Below are 8,995 nucleotides of genomic sequence, written 5' to 3' on the forward strand. Positions count from 1 at the left end.
CCTTTATTCTACAGGGATATTTTCATATGTCAAACAATTCTGAGTTGGTTGTTTTATTTTTATTGTTTCAATAGTTTGAAGATGCTGTTGCAGTGTCTTTTTGTCCTCGGAGTTCCTATCAGTAAACAATTGAAGCAGAAATTTTTTTTTTCACAGTGTTATTTTCCTCTGCTTCATGAAAGCATCATATTGGATGTTTCAGCAACTTGATCACGACCAGCAGAACCCCTACATGGGGTTTAACTGAAACACTAAATTAGGGAAGTTTTAAGTATTATTTCCTTATAGTACTTCTTTGACCTCACAGCCAATTGATTCTCATTCTGAGACTCTGGTTGCTTGTTTTTATAGGCTCAGTTGGTTTCTGTTGCTGTTATAAAACATTCTGAAAAATGCCAGGCGGTGATGACATACACCTTTAATTCCAGCACTCAGGAGGCGAAGGGCAGGTAAGTGGATCTCTGAGTTCAAGGCCAGTATGATCGACAGAGCAATTCCAGGCTACACAGAAAAAAAAAAAAAAAAAAAAAAAAACACACACACACAAAACACAAAAAAAAAAACAAACAAAAAACCCTGTATAAAAACAACACAACAAAAGAAACAAAAAATTCTTTTTTATATTCTTTTTTTTCCCCTAAATTCTTTGTTTACATTCCAAATGCTTTCCCCTTTCCTGGTTCCCCCCTCCCCATATGTTCCATACGCCCTCTTCTCTCCACCCCTTCTCCAATCACCCCCCTCCCTTTTCTCTGTCCAGATGCTCCCCTACAATGCTGGATCAAGCCTTTCCAGGATCAGGGCCCTCTCCTTACTTCTTCATGGGAGTCATTTGATATGTTAATTGTGTCTTGGGTATTCAGGGCTCCTGGGCTAATTAATATCCACTTATCAGTGAATGCATTCCATGTGTATTCTTTTGTGATTGGGTTACCTCACTTAGGATGATATTTTCCAGTTCCAACCATTTGCTTAAAAATTTCATGAATTCATTGTTTTTAATTGCTGAGTAGTATTCCATTGTGTAAAAATACGACATTTTCTGTATCCATTCCTCCACTGAGGGACATCTAGGCTCTTTCCAGCTTCTGGCTATTATAAATAAGGCTGCAATGAACATAGTGGAGCATGTGTCCTTATTGCATGCAGGGGAATCCTCTGGGTATATGACCAGGAGTGGTATAGCTGGGTCCTCCGGAAGTGTCATGCCCAGTTTTCTGAGGAACCACCAGACTGGTTGTACCATCTTACACTCCCACCAGCAGTGGAGCAGTGTTCCTCTTTCCTCACATCCCTGCCAACACCTGCTGTGTCCTGAGTTTTTAACCTTAGCCATTCTGACTGGTGTGAGGTGAAATCTCAGGGTTGTTTTGATTTGCATTTCCCTAATGACTAATGATGTTGAGCATTTCTTATGGTGCTTCTCAGCCATCCGAATTTCTTCAGGCAAAAATTCTTTGTTTAGCTCTGTACCTTCTAAACAAAAACAGCTTGAGGAGAAAAGGGGTTTATTTCCACTTACGTGTTCCAGGTCATCTGAAGTAGAGACCAGGGAGGAATACTATTTATTGGCTTGCTCTTCACTGTGTATGCGCAATGGGTTTCTTATAAAGTCCAGGACCACAGGTGGCACTGCTCACAGTAGGATGGGCTCTCCCCCATAAATCAGTACTCAATAAAATGGCCTAGAGGTATGGCAGAGGCCAGTGCTAGCAAAGCAGCAACTCAATTTAGGGTCCTGTTCCCAACTTTACGCTGTGTCCGTTGACAGATAAAGCTAACTAGCAGATAAAGCTAGCAACTTGCAAATCAGATATTTTGTTATTCTTTCACAGATTTTGAGCACTGTGCATTTAACATTTTGCTCTTTTTCAGATTAGTCAGTGTTTACCTGACTTCATCTCTCTTTTGCTGCTATGCACATGTAGTGACTTTAAAATCTCTGCATTCTTTATTTTCCCATTAGAGTTCTCCCTTGGTTTTGTTTTGTAGTCTCTACATATTAGCTGAAAACTCAAAAGCTATACTGCTGCTCCCAAGTGTAATGTCTTCCTAAAGTCATGTTTTATCTTGCACATGCTGTCTATGCATTATTTTGTCTTCTGAAGTTGGGTTACCTTTTCCTTTTTGATTATATCAAGTAATTTTGGAATAGATCCTGGAAAATGAAACAACGTGTTATTAAAAACTCTCCATTATTTGTATTTATAAAAAAAAGATTCTGTTTTTCTTTGTAAACCAATTTACTTTTGACATGTTCAAACTTCAAAAGCTGTTTCTCTGTGGCAGGGTGCAGCTCAGTTTCACTGTGTCGTGAGCTGGGATGCTCGCAGTCTGTTGCAACACCTGTGTTTTAAGGTCAGTCAGAGATTCGGGCAGAATTAACACATAACATTTACGGGGCTTAGCTTTCTTGCATTTTCACTTCCTTCAAACCTCTGGCATGTTAACTAAGCCTCAGAATGAGATGAGTTCCTGATGCTCCTTGTGAAGTGTGAGCGCCTTGGAATATGCCCTTGAAGTTTGATTCTGTACCACACTACTACCTGTTACAGATTCAGTTTTTTTATTGAACAAAGTAGATAGATTATATAATTTTATAAGCTACTAAAAATCAAGATTCTATGTAATATGCAGAGATCCATATATATTAGATAATATATATTGAGAATTACAATTTTTTCAATTATCTGCTTCAAAAGGCACATCACAGAGGGCCACTTGCATTTCAGGAAAGATGTTCCATGGGGAAAAGCACTTGCTGCTAAGCTTAAAGGCCTGAGTTCTATCTGGGGGGGGGCGAGGGGGGGCTCATAGTAGAAGGGGAGAAGTCCAGTTGTCCTCTGACCTCCACACGCATGCTATAGTACACACCCCAGACACAATATACAATACATTAATTAAATAATCATTTAAAAAACAAGTAACCAAAGCACATATCTAACAAATACTGCCATCTTTCTACTCGTATCCTTATTATTAGTTGCTCATAATGTCAGGATTAAGGGATGGCAAAAGAAACTAGAGCTCTTATTCTTTGGGGTGGAGGGAACCTTCTATTTTAATCTTATTATTCTAAAATAAATTTAAAACCAATGGCCTCTACTTTTTCACCCATCTTTAGCTTTTATAAAGTTTTCTATTACATTTTCTGTTTACATTATTTGTATGTATGTGTGTGCAAAGAAGTCAGAGGACAACTTGAAGGAATCAGTTTTCCCTCATGTAAAGGGAAATGGTTCAAACTCAGGTCTTTAGGCTTGGCAGAAAGGGCCTTAAACTGCTGAGCCTCCTTGGCTCCCATCTGTCGCTGCATTTTCCTTATATTTTAACAAAGAGTATATCCCAGTTTTGCTCTGGGCAACTTTATCTATGAAATGAATGATAATAAATAGTTCAGATTTGGATGACATTTGGGTTTTTTTATTTTTGGTGTTGTTTCCTTTTTAAACAGTTCCTTAGAATGTATAAAAGCATTCTTAGTGTGACAGGCTGTATGAAAACAGAGGGTGGGCTGTAATTTACTATTTCTGTAGTTGAGATGGTTTTGTTCTGTTTGTTTTTTGAGACAAGGTTTCTGTGTATAGCCCTGGCTGTCCTAGAACTCTCTGTATAGACAAGGCTGGCCTTGAACTCACAGTAATCTGCCTGCCTCTGCCTTCTGACTGCTGGGAACAATGGTGTGCACCACCAACAACAAGTTTCATTTCCTAATGTTTCTACAGCCAGGCTTAGTAAACAAATGTGATTAGTCTGGGATCAGAAGAAAATGTTGAAATCATCTGTCTTAATCATCTTAGCCAGGAAAGAACTTCTTGACTTCCCATAAGTAAATTAAGACATACAAATTGTCATGAAATTCTCTCTTACTTCCTAACTTACACTCATAGTTTCCAATTCATTATTGTTGACTAATAATTTAAGAGTGAATGGCTATGCCCTGTGAGTCTTCACTGGTGCTTTTGAATGGACATGAAAACAACAACAACAAAAAGAATCAAGGGCTGGAACAATTCAGTAGTTATAAGTTATATATGACTTGAACAGAGGACACAGGGTTGGTTTCCAGGACTCTTACCAGATTGCTCAGAAAAGTTTGTAATTGCAACTCCAGGGAATTTGAACACACACACACACACACACACACACACTCACAATTTAACATAAAAATAAAATCCTTAAAAAATTGAAGTTAATTTTTCAAGTTTTTTTTTAATTGATTATAATATTTTTAGGAGAAACAAACAAGTCACCATCCTAAAGAATCAAGTTCCATTTAACTCAAATTCATTGACATTACTGATAACAAAATTGATCCTAATTTAATTCATTGACCCTTTGAACTTAAAGGAAACATTTTAAAAATAGCATAGCATGGTTTGTGAGCAAGGGACTAAGAATCTTGGGTATTTATGACTCCTTCCAATGATCAGAGACTGAAAGTCAATCAGATCTCTGTGTGCTGGTGCAAGCTGTCCCCCAACACCTCCCCCCACCCTTGTCCACAACTCACACACACACACTCTCTGTGTGGTACCATGCTAGCCAGGTTCTTAGGTTCAGAAAGCACTGTGGTTCTGTGGTCTCTCAATGTCCCTTAGTCTTATCTAGAATTGGAAGCAAATAAGGAAATTAAAAATATCCATCAGAGAACATGCTATGTAATTACATTACACGCATTAGCTAGGACTTTAACGTAACCACTGAACATTGAGTCAACTGAGAAAGTTCAGGAAGAATAAGATAAACACAAATAGATATTAGAAGTACATATTAGGAGGTTGAAGAAGCCTGGGCACTCACTAGCCATAGCCCACGTCACTCAGAATGGTATTAGTGGAATCTGCCAGCATAAAATAACAATTTACAAATCAGAAGCACAATCTTAGAAATGTGTTTCTGCATCACACAGCCTATAGGTGCTCTCATAGGAATTGCTAATGCCGATGACTAACATCAGGGTTTTAAAAATAATATTGGAAACTATCTTTCAAAATGTAAAATTGAAAACTAAACTTTTCTAGCAAATCTCTTTGACAGCCTTGTAAAAAGAGGCATTACAAAATTACTTGTATGATATCAGGATTTCCTAAGTTAGAGTGGAACAATTCTTAGGCTCATAATTAATTATTGTTCTCCTCCTCCTCCTCCTCCTCTTCCTCCTCCTTTTTCTATCACTCATGACTATATCATACTATTACCATTTGCTGTAGGTTCAACTTTGAATGTAAATTGATAAATTAATGAATATTTACTGAGCATGTTCTTTAGGCTGGGTGAATTCCCATCAACTGCACACAAGAGAGTACTTTTCTAATAAACTTATAAATACATTATAAAACTAACAGGAGAATAATTACATACTGATGAGTGTGTAGATCCTTGGGGACTAAAATACACACAGAGAGGACTGGAATGTCGTGGTGGTGCTGTATGATCTAGACTGTTTAGGAAGGCTTCTCTGACAAAGGGGCTTTTGACCTGAGAAGAAGAACATTGGTCTGATGGCCTATTAGTTATGTAACTCACTGTTGTAAGAAATACCTGATGGAAACAATGGATGGAAGGAAGGCCCTCCTTTGGGTCACAGTTTGAGGCTATAGTCCACCTTTACAACATGAAGGAGAGAGAGAGAGAGAGAGAGAGAGAGAGAGAGAGAGAGAGAGAGAGAGAGAGAGAGAGAGAGAGAGAGATTCTCTTTTGCTCTGAGCCCCTGAGTATGGGATAATGCCACTTTCCTTAGAAACAGCTCTTAATGAAAGTCTAAACTCTGTCTTGCTGACAATGAATGTTAACCATCACGAGAGGAGGAGCTGGTATCAGTGCACAGGACACAGATTAACGAACTGAGGCTAGAGCATGGTGGAATATGTAAGGGAGAACAAGAAACTAATGAAGGTATGTGGGACAATTAAGGAAGCATGGACAAAAGGATGGTGGGAAATTTGAACCATGCAAAAGGCCAGAGGAAGACCTTAAATTGTATCTGAGACAGAAAACCTATGACCATTGGCATCCTTTTCCACTTCCCACTCCATCATGACTTAACAACATAGAAGCAAGAGGCCTTTTCTTCATGCCCCTCTGGAACTCTATTTCCTAATACATATTTTAAGTTGCCAATATACTTAGTTTTCTTAAACTCAGACTGGGTTGTGATTCCCTAGTTAAAACCACCTCACAACAAAACACCTAGTCAGATCACTTGCAGAGTAATCAAACCCATATAGGGAGAAACTCTAAAGAATACAGATGATGTAAATAATAAGTCTCAGAGAATTATTGACAGCATCAATCACAAAGACTAGACAGATATAGGTTTTGAGCAAGGATAATTTAGTATTCTGGCATTTCTCTCGATGTGAATTAAGCTATGTTTCCCCCAGAAGATCTGTAAAGCACAGATCCCAAACACGTCAGAATATTCTCTTACTTGGAAGAAGGGTGGAGACACATGAAATTAGTTCAGATAAAGCCACACTGCAGTAAGATAGGATTTTAATCCAAACTGACTAGAGTCCTTAAGACACTGACAGACAGATGGCTATGTGACACAAGAGGTAGAGATGGGAATCAAAAATCAACAAGGCTTAATCAGTATCTATTGCTCTAAAGACACACCATGACCACTACAACTCTTATAAAGGTCAGCATTTAATTGGAGCTTGCTCACAGTTTCAGAGTTTAGTCCACTATCATCGTGGTGGGAAGCATGGCAGCTTGCAGGCTGATGTGGTACTGGAGAAGTAACTAGAGAACATCTGGATTTGTAGGCAGCAGGAAGAAGACACTGGACCTGGCTTGGGCTCCTTTTAAAAAAAAAAAAGGTAATACTTTATTTACTCTTATTTTATACACACTGATGTTTCACCTGCATGTATGTCTATGTGAGATCCCCTCAAACAGGAATGTGCTACTGTATAGATTCTAGGAATTGAACTTGGGTCCTCTGGAAGAACAGCTAGTGCTCTTAACCCCTGAGCCATCTCCTCAGCCCCCTGACTTGGGCTCTAAATTCTTTAAGCCAGACCCCCCCAGTGACAAACTTTTCCAACAAGGCTATGCCTAATCCAACAAGGGTACACCTCTTAATCTCTCTCAAGTACTACTCCCCATCACTAAGCATCCCAATATATGAACCTGTAGGGGGCCATTCTCTTAGGAAAGAATGTCAAGAAACATTAGCATCACCAAAGGTCTGGAGAAGAAAGGAAATATATCTTCCTATACTTGGGTTTCATCCAATATCAAAGCTTCAGACTTGTAGTCTCAGAAACACAACTTTGATGCATTTCATTTATTGTAGCACATAATGTTCATTACTATCATGAGAGTTCTAGGAAGATGTAGAATGCAGAGGTGGTAGCTTGGCCTTTGTCAGAAGGAATAGATAGCATACACGAATTTGTCAGATTAGGAACCAGAAAAGTAACATGCCTCCCCAACCCTTCCCTCCCCCCCCCCACCAGCCCTCTTCTCACCTGTCAGTCATTTCCCTTGGATGAATTGGAAGAGAGGAGGTAAGGGACATTTCTGACCTGTGATGCTATTGGTCAGTATCTAGAAAAATAGAGAAGAAATGGAATCTAGAACAGCCAATAAAACAATACTGCCTAAAGTCTCCAGATACCTTTCAGTCATCTGTGTGCTGTACAAAATCAATCTGTACATAGGACTGCTGCTAGCTGCCACCTAAGGTATCTTATTATCTGTCACTGGTGGTTCACCCATATAGTCTCATTTTTCAACAGATAACTGCCTTTTCCACCTTCTCCAACTACATAAAATTTGCCATGACAGAAGCTCCCACAAGTCTGAGTATACAGTTATGATCACACCCACAAGATCTGTCTGATGTCTCCATTATCTGTGTCTTCTCACTAAATTGGGAGAGTCCTCAGGAGTCTGAGTGAGTTATCATCACTAAGAATACACTCTATCTATGCATACCAAGACGTTATGCACAGAAGCCTGGTGGTTGAATGGCAGATTATAATATTAGTAATGAGATGAATTCTAGAACCATTCAGTAAGATCCATCCTTTTTTGTTGTTGTTGCAAAAGTGAAAACTGAGGCCTACAGAGTGCAAGCAACTTGACAGTCAATAGAAAACAGGGCTGGCTTACAGACAAACCTACTTACTTTGGTACTTTCCCCCACAGGATTATGGAACATAAATGGTTCTCCCAAAGTTCACCAGAGCCTCATCAGAGTCATATAAATACCCTGAAATGTAAATGAGTCATGAATGTGTGAATAAAAAGCTGTTTTTGATACTTGCATATTGAGAAATTTAAATAAAAGTATTTGAGAAAAATATTTTGAGCTCTATTGATGCCACAGTGTTTGAGAAACAGCTTGTGGCATTTAACATCCCCCAAAGGCAGCTGGGTTTTTCCCATTCCAACTTGGTAGCAGTGTGTTAAGAGATAAACAGATAAAATTATTTGCCATAATTTTAAAATAAATATAGCTGAATGGTTTAAGTAGTTGGCTTAAAAATTTTCAGAACCATTTAATCCTCTTGCTAGATTTTGTCAAGCAAAGGATCATAACTAATTTCAAGCAGCCAATCCATCAGGAACGAAGAAGTTTCTTATGTAGGCCATCCAGGAAAATGAACTTTCTCTTCATTCCTTCATAGTCTCCTGTCTTTATCTTGAAATAGCAAGCACCCTATTTTTCCACAGGCACCTTTCTGCTCGGGATTTAAAGGTGAAATAAAAAACCCTGTCTTGAACAACCAAAAAAAAAAAAAAAAAAAAAAGAAAGAAAGAAAGAAAGAAAAAGAAAACCTATAAAAGTCGCTTTTGCAGTATTGAAATCCAGAAGGTTCCTAAGAGAATCCTTGAGATAAATCATTCTCTGCATGGACACAGAATTTGGCAAAGCAGCCCGGTGCTTTCTTTTATAAGAGTTGCTTTGCTAATGGTGTCTCTCCACAGCAATAGAACAGTGACTAAGACACTGTCAGAACCCTAACCTACAGAATGG

General features: G+C 38.6%; 1 long non-coding RNA gene across 1 annotated transcript; it reads right to left on the reverse strand.

The window, feature by feature from the left end:
• Positions 1 to 6,582: 6,582 nt before the first annotated feature.
• Positions 6,583 to 8,238, reverse strand: LOC127674090 (uncharacterized). The gene is made up of 3 exons (XR_007975283.1): positions 8,144 to 8,238; positions 7,482 to 7,560; positions 6,583 to 6,809 (listed from the first exon to the last, which is right to left on the reverse strand). It is a non-coding gene; the product is annotated as an uncharacterized LOC127674090 (long non-coding RNA).
• Positions 8,239 to 8,995: the final 757 nt, after the last annotated feature.

This window comes from Apodemus sylvaticus, chromosome 23, assembly GCF_947179515.1.
Source record: "Apodemus sylvaticus chromosome 23, mApoSyl1.1, whole genome shotgun sequence".
NCBI classification, from domain to species: domain Eukaryota; kingdom Metazoa; phylum Chordata; class Mammalia; order Rodentia; family Muridae; genus Apodemus; species Apodemus sylvaticus.